At 38.6% G+C, this 15,048-nt stretch overlaps 1 protein-coding gene across 1 annotated transcript in view; it reads left to right on the forward strand.

Moving 5' to 3' along the window:
* The first annotated feature begins 6,087 nt into the window (after positions 1 to 6,087).
* OTOGL (otogelin like) overlaps positions 6,088 to 15,048 on the forward strand; it is a 231,764-nt gene continuing 222,803 nt past the window's right edge. Inside the window, exon 1 of the mRNA XM_055095938.2 lies at positions 6,088 to 6,186. The gene's annotated coding sequence lies outside the window, so the exon portion shown is untranslated. The remainder of the gene's footprint in view (positions 6,187 to 15,048) is intronic.

The raw sequence follows: 15,048 nt of genomic DNA on the forward strand, positions 1-15,048 counted from the left end.
CCATTAACTTATTTTAAGTTTAAAATACAAATGAAGTAACCAAATTTAATTATTTTTAATTGCCAAGATTAGGTCTAGTTACTTCTTCTTGTTATCTTTAAGGAAAACAATCTGAATGTTTATCACTAGGATCTTTCTTCTGTATTCAAAATTTCCTTGAAAAAAAAGAGGGCTCATTACCTTATTATTTTGTTATATTAAGTGCCTATGCTAGCACCTATTTAGGCAATGTTTTTTTAGGCAATGGTTATTGAATATGGGATTGAAAGTGTCTTCTAAATAAATGAACTATTATTATATGTCTCCTGAACTTTAAAATTTTTGAGATATATATTAGAGATGCTTATATATGAAATTTACTTGAAAATTAATGGAGCTGCACAGAAACTCTGATCACCTGCACTTGGTCTCTCTACAGTCTAATCATTCATTAACTTTTCAACTGTTTCTTTCTTCTTTATTTTTTGTTACTCAGGGTAAAATGTTTAGCATTCTGGTGTTTTTTCTTATCCATTGGCCTAAGGAAGATAAGAGAAACATGGAGCAGCCCAGGATACAACCTACAGCTTAGAGCTAAACTCATTCAAGCCCAGACTAGGTCAGCTAACCCCTAGACAATGCACAAATGTGTGATCAAGAAAAAAAAAAGGCTGGGTGTGGTGGCTCGTGCCTGTAATACCAGCACTTTGGTAGGCAGAGGTGGGTGGATTCCTTGAGCTCAGGAGTTCGAGACCAGTTTAAACAACATGGCAACACCCTATCTCTACAAAAAATACAAAAAATTAGCTGGCTTTTGTGGTGCACACCTGTAGTCCAGCTACTCGGGAGGCTAAGATGGGAGGTAGAGGGTGCAGTGAGCTGAGACTGTGCCACTGCACTCTGGCCTGGGCAACATAGTGAGACTCTGTCTCAAAAAACAAAAACAAAAACAAAAAACCCAAACAAACAAAATTAAAAGCTAAAATAAAAAAAAATGTAGAGTCACTGAATTTCAGCATTGTTTGTTAAATAGCATTATTCCAGCAATGACTGAATGATACAATCAGGTTTTCATTTCCTTTCCATTCTTAATGTTACCATCCTATTATTCATTTAGACTATTGCTAGACAGCTGAGAAGTCTTTCAACCTTTAGATTATTTTCCTCTCTCCCCATTTTATGCACCACACCAGATTCATCTTCCTGTTCTAAAACATTTAATGATTTTGTATTATTTTCCAAATGACGTCTGGATAAGAATTCTATTTCCATTTAGCAAAATTCTATGCATCCTTTGATGTCTATCTTAAAGGGCACTTCTTTAGGGACCTGCTATCATTCTCCCAACTGATGAGGCTTTCCTTTTCTTATGGACTTCTATAACACCCACAAATTTCATGACACTTGTGAGATTCAGCCCTGAATTATGGTTTTTAAGTAGGCTATTTTATTCTAAACTTTGGAATATGATTACCTCTCTGAGGGAATGACATGTGATTTTGGTATCCTCTACTCACAGTTTTATGTTTTTGCACAAAATATGTCTTCTAATAAATATTGTTTAATTGAATTTGTAGTCCACTACTCATGAAACTCTCATGCCACATAAGACTCCTATTCCCTGGGTCTTCATATCATTATTGGCAGCAGTGAAGTGAGGACCTGCATTCTGCTTCTTGGCAACAATCCTCCCCCTTTCCCACCAAAGCTTACAGCATCTTCACTGCTATCTGCCTTAAGATCAAATTATTCTCATTATGCTCTCTGTCTATGTTTATGTCAGTAATCACAAGAAGCCCAGGACCCATAGGCAATTCTCACTGCTGGTTTCCATCCCCTCATATCTCTGCATATCAGATTTTTCTGGTGCATCCCCAATAGTTTTCCAAGTCCTGAAACCTTATTCATGTGTCTCTGGAATTTACAGGTAGTCTTCAGCAATATCTTGGGCGTCTTCTAATCTCTGAATGTTCAGTTGACCTTTCTCTAGCTAAAACATGGCTCTCCCATGAAGACATCACTTCTACATCATCTCTGATTCTGTTTTATTTTTTTCTCACATTCCTGTTATCACTTGGACCACAGATGGTGTAGTTACCTCTCATAGTCTTCCTTGCTTCTTTCAACACAGTTTTCCTCCCCTCTGTCCCTGCTTTCATCTCATATCACTAGGTTATACTACTTATTACCCTTTCTTGTAGTCCATTACAAATCTCTGGGTCATTTTTTATTTCTTGAGCCCCTCCCCTCCCCTCCCCTCCCCTTCCCTTGATGGAGTCTTGCTCTATCACCCAGGCTACAGTGCAGTGGCATGATCTCAGCTCATTGTAACCTCTGCTTCCCAGGTTCAAGCAGTTATCCTGCCTCAGCCTCCTGAGTAGCTGGGATTACAGGTGCCTACCACCATGCCTGGCTAATTTTTGTATTTTTAGTAGAAACGGAGTTTCACCACGTTTGTCAGGCTGGTCTCGAACTCCTGCCCTCAGGTGATCTGCCTGCCTTGGCCTCCCAAAGCACTGGGATTATAGGCATGAGCCATCATGCCTGGCCTATCGAATACTTTCATTTCTGAATGACAGTCATACTCTTTAGCACTAATAAGAAGTCTTGGTGATTTTAATATTTTCTATTTCAATATCTGTAATGGTTAATTTTATTTCTCAACTTGACTAGGCCATGTGATATCTAGATAACTGGTCAAACATTGTGAGTGTTTTTGTGAGGGTATTCTTGGATGAGATTGATATTTAAACTGGTAAACTTAAGTAAAGCAGATTGCCTTCCATAAGGTAGGTGGGTCTCATCCAATCAGTTGAAGGTCTGAGTAGAATAGAAAGGCCGACTCTCACCTGAGTGAGAGAGAATTCTCCTGCCTGATGGCCTTTGAACTGGGACATTAGTTCTTCCTGATTCTATAGCAGACTGCTGGTCTTTGGACTCAAACTGGGATATTGGCTGTGCAGATTTTGAGCTCGCCAACCTTCGTAATCATGTGAACCGATTCCTCATAATAAACCTCTTCATGTCTGTCTATAGCTGTCTATCTTTTTCCTATTGGTTTTGTTTCTCTGGAAAACCTTGATGAATACAATATCCTTCTCATTCTCACAGTTTCTGGGCTTGCTTTTTTTGTGGAAATGTCTGTACTCACTATCTTCAATTTCTCTCCCTTCTTTCTCTCTTGGTCCCACTAGAATCAGGCTTTCACTCTCACCATTTCCTCAAAACCACTCTTCTCAAGTTCTCTAGTGATCTACCCAGTGCTAAATTCAATGTTTCAATTCTTAGTCCTCATTTTACTGATTGAAACTATATTGAGAGTCCAACCACCTTTGCTCCACTATTCTGGTCACAGCCAGCATCACCTTTCATGTCAATAGTAAAATAGCCTCTTGCCAGGTCTCCCTGCCATCCCCCGGTCCTCATAGAATTTACTGTCCATGTAGTAGTAGGATACCTTTTTTGACTTCATGAAGTATACCTTATGATATATTTTCACCTCTTGTACTACTCTGTTTCTAGTTCTCTCTGTTCTTACCACCCTAGCTTCTTTGCTTGTTTTCAAACCTTCCAGGAAAGTCTCAGGCTTTTGGACTTGTTCTTCCTTCTACCTGGACCATAATTTCTCTAGGCAGCTATGAACAACGGTATAGGTCTTTTTCAAATGTCTCCTACCAGGGAGGGCTTTCCTGACCACCTTGTCTAAAATTGCTATCTTCATCCTATTCCAACCCTTCCAGCTATCTCTTCATTCTCTGTTTTTTTCTCTATTTTTTTTAAATAGTATTTGTCAGCATCTGATATATTATGTACTTTGTTTATTTATATTTATTTCTTATTTTTCAGTGTCTCTTCCCATTCTATTAGAATGTAAACTCCACACGGGTAGAAGTTTTTATCTATTTTGTTTGCTATGGTATTCCCCATAATTAGAATATTACTTAGCACATGATAGTGTTAAATAAGTGTTTGTTGGCTGGATTAATGCTGTCAGTCACAGAAAAAAAAGTGCATTGTTTTCTGATCGGTTTCAGAAACGAGATTTTACTAATGTAGAAGGACTATTTTCCTCTCCAACAACAAGACAGAGCTGTTTAAAATATAATCAACAGGAAATATTTAATCTCTCAAATTTTATTCTATTAAGTCAGTTGTAGCTATCCAAAAGCTCTATGTGGTATTTATACAAAAATGCCAGTGGTTACTATAATTTCATGTTATATAATAGTATCTCGGTAGCAAAGAAAAAAACCATGTCACTGAATTGCTATTTTAGTGAATATTCAGTTGTCATCTAGTTGTCTAAACTTCTGGCACAATCAATTGTGAACACTTATTTTCTGTTTACAATAAAAGACATTGGTATGGTGTTTCAAAAGGATCACTTTAACCTGCCTAGACAGTACTTTGATGAACTTGCTGAGAAATGGAATTGACCAAAACCTCTTGCCAAATTAGATGTTTGACCCAAGACAAATCAGGACACTAATTTGGATGTTTTATCATTTTTCTGCTCAGTGCCCAGACCTTAACATGCTTTCAAAACAATAATTAATGCCTACCAGATTCTAAGAATTTATTTTTAATCCTAATTTTACAGATGAGGAAGCAAATGGGAAGAAGTTAAATGGCTTATTTAAAGCCCCATCACAAATTAACAGCAAGCTGGAACTCTATGTAAGGCACTCTTGCCTCATGTTTCTAGGTTTATTAGTGTCATGTTCTGATGCCAGGGTAATTACTGGAAACCAGTCTTGGGGAACATAATTGATCTTTTAGGATGCAGCTGTGATGACTGGAGACTTCTCTATTAAAAATCAGGGACTCAAATGAGACCTGGTTCACGTTGATAAAAATGGAGCTCTAACCCGTGTTTCTGTTCTTTGGGAAGAAGTATCACTTTGGAGTCTCCCAGCCTTTTAGATAGAGGAGCTAAAAAAATAGACTTAACAGAAAAGTTAAGATTACTGTATGTTCTGATGTTAGTACAAATAAGTATTATGGTTTATAAATAAATCTGGGGTTAGACTTTCCTTCTCAGAGATGGTATAATTAAGTTAGATGTCTTTTTTTAGACAATCACACATGCAATTATACAGATGTGAAGTAGCTTTTGAATCAGAATGAACGAGTTCCCAACAGAGTATAGGGGATTCTTACTAAATCTTTCCTTAGGGCAAAGGCTCCTTTCTTTCTGTTAGAAAGAAAGCCTTAGAAGTATAATTATACTTGGTAAAAAGTTCCAATTGGTTGATACGATAATTTTCTTATTCTTTCATATTCTTAGTTTCCTCATCTATAAAATAGTGATCATAATATCTCTAATAAAGCTGTTGTAAGAATTAAATGGAATAATCTAAGCTGATTTTAGCACAGTTCTTGGCAAATGGTAAGTACAACGTAACTATCAGTGTTATCACTCTTCTTCCTCTGTCATATTATTATCATTAGTAAATGATGATGAGAACATGTGTTCTCCAGGTGAATAGGAATGGGGAGAATGAGGGATTTTTTTCATCCCCTATATTTCAAAGACTGGTTATGAGAGCTTTTACTGCCAGTTGCAAGATAAGAACATCAATTACTTTAGTGGTCAAATGATTCCAACACTGAAAGCCAATAGCTACATTAGCACTTTGAAGCAAAAAAGGCCAATGTCAAGAAAATATAAAGTCTAATTTTTTAATTAAAAAATGACAAGAGTATAATAACAGACTGTAGCTGAATAGTGAATCAATGTGTTCTCAGAGAATAGAAGTTAAATTCAGAGGGGTATAATTAATATTGATTACTGATACATCTTTAACACTAAAATGTTTTTTGAGTGAATGAATAAATGAATTGGTGGATGGATGGTTGGTTTCTATCCTAAGCAAAAGTCTCTGAACATGTCCAGTGTGGTAAACATTTAGACTATCTTTCTCACCGTCTCTTCCAACTACCTTTTACTGTGTCCTTTTGTACTGCAGAGATTGGGAAGCTAAAACTCACGTATCCCACACTCCCTTATAGCGAGGGTCCTATATGTGGCCAATCAGATGAATTCATATAGGACTCGAATTATGCAGTTAAGAGAGAAAGAATAAGAAATATCTGTTTTGGTGGTGCAGATTGCTGGTGAGGAGGATGGCATAAAGGCTGACCTTGGAGATGGCAGCTCCTTGATCATGGCGGGTGAAGCAGCTGCTTTGGAAGTGCATTTCTGCGGTAGGATCTTGGGAGTTATTCCTGGACCCTCTGTGCAAAGTTTACTAAGTTAGCTGTCCTAATTACTCTGTAAGCCTTTTTTAAATACCTGGGAACTGTAGCAATCCATTTTCATTTAAATAAGTCAATATGAATTTTATCCTTTATAACTGAGCCTTAACTTACACATTGGTTTCTCCCAGTTAGAATGTTCAGTGTTGAAATTCCATGGCACAACTTCATTTTTTGCATCTTTTCTGTATCTTGTGTTGGCCACATGCCACTTCCCTCCTTAAATATTTCCTGATTTCCCTAGCTAATGTGCACTCTCTTTTCTTTGATCCACTAAGTTTTTGTTGTTTGTTTGTTTGATGGTTTTTGTCATATTCTGCTTTGATTTCAAATTACTCTTACTTTATTCAAATTCAAGCTCTTTGAGGGATTATAAAATTAAAATATACTTAAAGGCCTTTTTGAATTCCCACTGTGCTTATCATAGTGCCTTAAAGACAGTAGGTGCTTAATGAATATTAGAGGAATTTGAATACAACAAAATCACTTTACGAAGGCTGCCTTTAGAAACATTATGCCTAGGAGTAGTGTGCTGTAGTTTAAACTATAATATACGTGTTGATAACTGCTCAATCTCTTCCCACCATTTCCAAAATATTTCCATCTGAATGTTCTACTAACATCCTACACTGACCATTCCCTAAACTGATTTTCATGACCTATACCCTCAGACTTTCCTTTCCAGTTTCCTATGAATGCATGTTAGAGACATCATCATTCTCTTACCATGCTATTTAAGCCCTGGGCAAGAATCCCAACTACTGTATTCTTCTCTTGTTACATTCAACAAATAATCAAGTCACATTCACTCCAGTTCCACCTGCCTTGCCTCTCCCCTTTACTTTGTTCTCTCTATTGATGACATTTCGAGTCTACCTCATTTCTCATGTGGATTCTAGCACTGATCTCCTTCATACCACAGATGTCTTCTGGGAGCGTCTCTATCACATGGTTTGAGTTGTTTTTCGTTTTACCAACAACCGCCTTTATTTCAACTTTAGGGTCAATGCAACTGCATATGATGTTCAGAGGTAAATTATTGGCTTCTTTGGGTCATTTGGGACTGTGCCTGGAGTTTACTTTTGAAACAGATTGCTTTTGATGTCTGCTTTGTTAACTATTTGTGTTCAGCTTTGTCAGGTGACATAAGATTTCAGACAGTCTTACCATCCTTAAGTAAATAAAGAAACACATCAAATGTTATGAATTTCTTTATTACTTTCTTAAGAAGTAGAGCACAGTGTTAAAAAGTGAGGACTCTGGAATTAGAGTAACTGGGTTAATGTCCCCATGGCTCTGCCATTAACTACCTGATGATCTTGGGCAAGTTACTTCATCTCTCTGTGCTTCAGTCTCCTCATATATAAAATGTGCCTACTAAGTATACCTACCTCTTACTATTGTGGTAAGAATTGAATGTCAGCATATGTAAAGTCCTTAGATTGGCACCTAGCTCATAGAAAATATGTATTGTCAGTTAGTATCATTACTATTTATGTAATGTGAACTTGATCATTTTAAGTATTAAATGTGAATTTCTGACTAAGAGAGAAGAACTGGTATCTTTGTAAATATATATGGACATCAGTAGTTTTTAGTAATTAAGTGATTTTTTCCCACATTTATGAAATAAGTGTACATAGAATAACTTCTTTATGTTCAACTAACTTACCAAATTTACCTTCAGAAAAGTAGTGAACAAAGATTAAATTAAATCCTGATATTGTTAAAAATAGTTTGCTCCACAAGACTTATAAAGAAACAATGATATTTCTGTAGCTCTTGCAGGTGTTTATTGAAGCATGGTGATCTTTTTATTCTTGTACCTTTATTTTTAAAGGAAAGGGCTGGTAATTAGGGTTGGGCCAAACGAGGCAGAGAAAATGAAACAGGCACCAGAAGCTAGAGGTGAATGAGGAGGGGAATCCAGCAGAAAGGATGAGTCAGGGAAGATGTAGAGATACAGCAGGGGTGGCAGAAGAGGGGCTTTCCCACGCTACATTGGACGGGAACTGGACTCATTTTGATTTAAATATAAAATTAAATCTGGAGGACTTGGGACCACTCAGGCAACTGGCATTTTTATGGGAAGGCATATGTGCAAGAGGTGGGAAAGATGGGCTGGGATGAAGTAACATAGCAGTATTCCACTCTGGGAAAATAGTTGGGTGGCAAAGGCTGACCTGACCTAATTAGGTACAAACCTATCATGAATTGACATGAGGCTTTTTATAGTCTTCATTGTCATATGTAATGGAAATATACATTTTGCAGCAGAAGTATTAATGTATTTGATAATAGGGTGCTACCCCATACCCCACTATAGAGTGTTACATAATAGCATAAAGTATATGCACCCTGTTAACTTTCTGAAGTCCCTAAAGTTTAGAATTCCAAATTGACTTCTTGGGTTTCCAATAAGGGACTATGGATCTGAATTTGGTTAGGGGATGGGGATGAATAGGAAAAGCTTTTTTTGAACCCCTCAAATCACAGTCTAAATGTCACTGCTTGACCTGCCTGTGTTCAAAGTGATCCCTGGTGATAGACACACCTTCTTTCCCATTAATTGGAAAGTGTTCTTCCTCTCTTTCCCTTACCAGCCTTAATTTCTCCCAGTTTTCATGGTTTGTTTTCTATCTCCTGGAACCCTGTGGAGTCGTGTATAGTTCTCTGCACAAAATTCTTGCATTGCTGAGTGCTGGGGCTGAGAAACTCGAGCCCCAGGCTATGGAGTGCTCAAGTCAGAGGTTCATTTCAGAGGTGTTTGTTTTGGAGCAGAAGAAGTTTGACGCAGGTCTGTCACATTTGATAGAGTGTGTTAGTTGCTCATGACGGCATAAAGGAGGCCATCAGGAGTAACTAACAGAACATGGACAGTAAATAATGTGCTCAATGTTGCGTCAGTCACTATTTTATTTATAGAATAGTGATTTTGATCTTATTGGAATGATAAACTGCTCATGTAGTATGCTATTCAGGTGTACTGTTTTTATATCTAGTTCTTCCATGCTAAAAGAGTTAATGGTATTCAAAGAGGGACTAATTTACACTCAGAAAATAACTTATTTGGCCAGAGAGATATATGTATATTCTTCTGTGTATTCAAAGGCATTGAAAATGCTCTGTCGTTTTGTGCTTTTCTTTTTTTTTTTTTATTATTATACTTTAAGTTTTAGGGTACTTGTGCACATTGTGCAGGTTAGTTACATATGTATACATGTGCCACGCTGGTGCGCTGCACCCACTAACTCATCATCTAGCATTAGGTGTATCTCCCAATGCTATCCCTTCCCACTCCCCCTACCCCACAACAGTCCCTAGAGTGTGATGTTCCCCTTCTGTGTCCATGTGATCTCATTGTTCAATTCCCACCTATGAGTGAGAATATGCGGTGTTTGGTTTTTTGTTCTTGTGATAGTTTACTGAGAATGATGATTTCCAATTTCATCCATGTCCCTACAAAGGACGTGAACTCATCATTTTTTATGGCTGCATAGTATTCCATGGTGTATATGTGCCACATTTTCTTAATCCAGTCTATCATTGTTGGACATTTGGGTTGGTTCCAAGTCTTTGCTATTGTGAATAGTGCCGCAATAAACATACGTGTGCATGTGTCTTTATAGCAGCATGATTTATAGTCCTTTGGGTATATACCCAGTAATGGCATGGCTGGGTCAAATGGTATTTCTAGTTCTAGATCCCTGAGGAATCGCCACACTGACTTCCACAATGGTTGAACTAGTTTACAGTCCCACCAACAGTGTAAAAGTGTTCCTATTTCTCCACATCCTCTCCAGCACCTGTTGTTTCCTGACTTTTTAATGATTGCCATTCTAACTAGTGTGAGATGGTATCTCATTGTGGTTTTGATTTGCATTTCTCTGATGGCTAGTGATGGTGAGCATTTTTTCATGTGTTTTTTGGCTGCATAAATGTCTTCTTTTGAGAAGTGTCTGTTCATGTCCTTTGCCCACTTTTTGATGGGGTTGTTTGTTTTTTTCTTGTAAATTTGTTTGAGTTCATTGTAGATTCTGGATATTAGCCCTTTGTCAGATGAGTAGGTTGCAAAAATTTTCTCCCATTTTGTAGGTTGCCTGTTCACTCTGATGGTAGTTTCTTTTGCTGTACAGAAGCTCTTTAGTTTAATTAGATCCCATTTGTCAATTTTGTGTTTTGTTGCCATTGCTTTTGGTGTTTTAGACATGAAGTCCTTGCCCATGCCTATGTCCCGAATGGTATTGCCTAGGTTTTCTTCTAGGGTTTTTATGGTTTTAGGTATAACGTTTAAGTCTTTAATCCATCTTGAATTGATTTTTGTGTAAGGTGTAAGGAAGGGATCCAGTTTCAGCTTTCTACATATGGCTAGCCAGTTTTCCCAGCACCATTTATTAAATAGGGAATCCTTTCCCCGTTGCTTGTTTTTTCTCAGGTTTGTCAAAGATCAGGTAGTTGTAGGTATGTGGCGTTATTTCTGAGGGCTCTGTTCTGTTCCATTGATCTATATCTCTGTTTTGGTACCAGTACCATGCTGTTTTGGTTACTGTAGCCTTGTAGTATAGTTTGAAGTCAGGTAGTGTGATGCCTCCAGCTTTGTTCTTTTGGCTTAGGATTGACTTGGTGATGCGGGCTCTTTTTTGGTTCTATATGAACTTTAAAGTAGTTTTTTCCAATTCTGTGAAGAAAGGCATTGGTAGCTTGATGGGGATGGCATTGAATCTGTAAATTACCTTGGGCAGTATGGCCATTTTCACGATATTGATTCTTCCTACCCATGAGCATGGAATGTTCTTCCATTTGTTTGTATCCTCTTTTATTTCCTTGAGCAGTGGTTTGTAGTTCTCCTTGAAGAGGTCCTTCACATCCCTTGTAAGTTGGATTCCTAGGTATTTTATTCTCTTTGAAGCAATTGTGAATGGGAGTTCACTCATAATTTGGCTCTCTGTTTGTCTGTTGTTGGTGTATAAGAATGCTTGTGATTTTTGTACATTGATTTTGTATCCTGAGACTTTGCTGAAATTGCTTATCAGCTTAAGGAGATTTTGGGCTGAGACAATGGGGTTTTCTAGATACACAATCATGTCATCTGCAAACAGGGACAATTTGACTTCCTCTTTTCCTATTTGAATACCCTTTATTTCCTTCTCCTGCCTAATTGCCCTGGCCAGAACTTCCAACACTCTGTTGAATAGGAGTGGTGAGAGAGGTCATCCCTGTCTTGTGCCAGTTTTCAAAGGGAATGCTTCCAGTTTTTGCCCATTCAGTATGATATTGGCTGTGGGTTTGTCATAGATAGCTCTTATTATTTTGAAATACGTCCCATCAATACCTAATTTATTGAGAGTTTTTAGCATGAAGCGTTGTTGAATTTTGTCAAAGGCCTTTTCTGCATCTATTGAGATAATCATGTGGTTTTTGTCATTGGTTCTGTTTATATGCTGGATTACATTTATTGATTTGCGTATATTGAACCAGCCTTGCATCCCAGGGATGAAGCCCACTTGATCATGGTGGATAAGCTTTTTGATGTGCTGCTGGATTCGTTTTGCCAGTATTTTATTGAGGATTTTTGCATCAATATTCGTCAAGGATATTGGTCTAAAATTCTCTTTTTTTTGTTGTGTCTCTCCCAGCCTTTGGTATCAGAATGATGCTGGCCTCATAAAATGAGTTAGGGAGGATTCCCTCTTTTTCTTTTCATTGGAATAGTTTCAGAAGGAATGGTATCAGTTCCTCCTTGTACCTCTGGTAGAATTCGGCTGTGAATCCATCTGGTCCTGGACTCTTTTTGGTTGGTAAGCTATTGATTATTGCCACAATTTCAGATCCTGTTATTGGTCTATTCAGAGATTCAACTTCTTCCTGGTTTAGTCTTGGGAGAGTGTATGTGTCGAGGAATTTATCCATTTCTTCTAGATTTTCTAGTTTATTTGCGTAGAGGTGTTTGTAGTATTCTCTGATGGTAGTTTGTATTTCTGTGGGATCGGTGGTGATATCCCCTTTATCATGTTTTATTGCGTCTATGTGATTCTTCTCTCTTTTTTTCTTTATTAGTCTTGCTAGTTGTCTATCTATTTTGTTGATCCTTTCAAAAAACCAGCTCCTGGATTCATTAATTTTTTGAAGGGTTTTTTTGTGTCTCTGTTTCCTTCAGTTCTGCTCTGATTTTAGTTATTTCTTGCCTTCTGCTAGCTTTTGAATGTGTTTGCTCTTGCTTTTCTAGTTCTTTTAATTGTGATGTTAGTATGTCAATTTTGGATCTTTCCTGCTTTCTCCTGTGGGCATTTAGTGCTATAAATTTCCCTCTACACACTGCTTTGAATGCGTCCCAGAGATTCTGGTATGTTGTGTCTTTGTTCTCGTTGGTTTCAAAGAACATCTTTATTTCTGCCTTCATTTCGTTATGTACCCAGTAGTCATTCAGGAGCAGGTTGTTCACTTTCCATGTAGTTGAGCGGTTTTGAGTGAGATTCTTAATCCTGAGTTCTAGTTTGATTGCACTGTGTTCTGAGAGACAGTTTGTTATAATTTCTGTTCTTTTACATTTGCTGAGGAGATCTTTACTTCCAAGTATGTGGTCAATTTTGGAATAGGTGTGGTGTGGTGCTGAAAAAAATGTATATTCTGTTGATTTGGGGTGGAGAGTTCTGTAGATGTCTATTAGGTCCGCTTGGTGCAGAGCTGAGTTCAATTCCTGGGTATCCTTGTTGACTTTCTGTCTCGTTGATCTGTCTAATGTTGACAGTGGGGTGTTAAAGTCTCCCATTGTTAATGTGTGGGAGTCTAAGTCTCTTTGTAGGTCACTCAGGACTTGCTTTATGAATCTGGGTGCTCCTGTATTGGGTGCATATATATTTAGGATAGTTAGCTCTTCTTGTTGAATTGATCCCTTTACCATTATGTAATGGCCTTGTTTGTCTCTTTTGATCTTTATTGGTTTAAAGTCTGTTTTATCAGAGACTAGGATTGCAACCCCTGCCTTTTTTTGTTCTCCATTTGCTTGGTAGATCTTCCTCCATCCTTTTATTTTGAGCCTATGTGTGTCTCTGCACGTGAGATGGGTTTCCTGAATACAGCACACTGATGGGTCTTGCCTCTTTATCCAATTTGCCAGTCTGTGTCTTTTAATTGGAGCATTTAGTCCATTTACATTTAAAGTTAATATTGTTATGTGTGAATTTGATCCTGTCATGATTATGTTAGCTGGTTATTTTGCTCGTTAGTTGATGCAGTTTCTTCCTAGTCTCGATGGTCTTTACATTTTGGCATGATTTTGCAGCGGCTGATACCGGTTGTTCCTTTCCACGTTTAGCGCTTCCTTCAGGAGCTCTTGTAGGGCAGGCCTGGTGGTGACAACATCTCTCAGCATTTGCTTGTCTGTAAAGTATTTTATTTCTCCTTCACTTATGAAGCTTAGTTTGGCTTGATATGAAATTCTGGGTTGCAAATTCTTTTCTTTAAGAATGTTGAATATTGGCCCCCACTCTCTTCTGGCTTGTAGGGTTACTGCCGAGAGATCCGCTGTTAGTCTGATGGGCTTCCCTTTGAGGGTAACCCGACCTTTGTCTCTGGCTGCCCTTAACATTTTTTCCTTCATTTCAACTTTGGTGAATCTGACAATTATGTGTCTTGGAGTTGCTCTTCTCGAGGAGTATCTTTGTGGCGTTCTCTGTATTTCCTGAATCTGAACGTTGGCCTGCCTTGCTAGATTGGGGAAGTTCTCCTGCATAATATCCTGCAGAGTGTTTTCCAACTTGGTTCCATTCTCCCCGTCAGTTTCAGGTACACCAATCAGACGTAGATTTGGTCTTTTCACATAGTCTCATATTTCTTGAAGGCTTTGCTCATTTCTTTTTATTCTTTTTTCTCTAAACTTCCCTTCTCGCTTCATTTCATCTTCCATCGCTGATACCCTTTCTTCCAGTTGATCGCATCGGCTCCTGAGGCTTCTGCATTCTTCACGTAGTTCTCGAGCCTTGGTTTTCAGCTCCATCAGCTCCTTTAAGCACTTTTCTGTATTGGTTATTCTAGTTATACATTCTTCTAAATTTTTTTCAAAGTTTTCAACTTGTTTGCCTTTGGTTTGAATGTCCTCCCGTAGCTCAGAGTAATTTGATTGTCTGAAGCCTTCTTCTCTCAACTCGTCAAAGTCGTTCTCCGTCCAGCTTTGTTCCATTGCTGGTGAGGAACTGTGTTCCTTTGGAGGAGGAGAGGCGCTCTGCTTTTTAGAGTTTCCAGTTTTTCTGTTGTGTTTTTTCCCCGTCTTTTTGGTTTTATCTACTTTTGGTCTTTGATGATGGTGATGTACAGATGGGTTTTTGGTGTGGATGTGCTTTCTGTTTGTTAGTTTTCCTTCTAACATACAGGACCCTCAACTGCAGGTCTGTTGGAGTACCCTGCCGTGTGAGGTGTCAGTGTGCCCCTGCTGGGGGGTGCCTCCCAGTTAGGCTGCTCGGGGGTCAGGGGCCAGGGGTCAGGGGTCAGGGGTCAGAGACCCACTTGAGGAGGCAGTCTGCCCGTTCTCAGATCTCCAGCTGCGTGCTGGGAGAACCACTGCTCTCTTCAAAGCTGTCAGACAGGGACATTTAAATCTGCAGAGGTTACTGCTGTCTTTTTGTTTGTCTGTGCCCTGCCCCCAGAGGTGGAGCCTACAGAGGCAGGCAGGCCTCCTTGAGCTGTGGTGGGCTCCACCCAGTTCGAGCTTCCTGGCTGCTTTCTTTACCTAAGCAAGTCTGGGCAATGGCGGGCGCCCCTCCCCCAGCCTCGCTGCCGCCTTGCAGTTTGATCTCAGACTGCTGTGCTAGCAGT

The sequence above is a fragment of the Pan paniscus genome, chromosome 10 (genome assembly GCF_029289425.2).
Source record: "Pan paniscus chromosome 10, NHGRI_mPanPan1-v2.0_pri, whole genome shotgun sequence".
NCBI classification, from domain to species: Eukaryota; Metazoa; Chordata; class Mammalia; order Primates; family Hominidae; genus Pan; species Pan paniscus.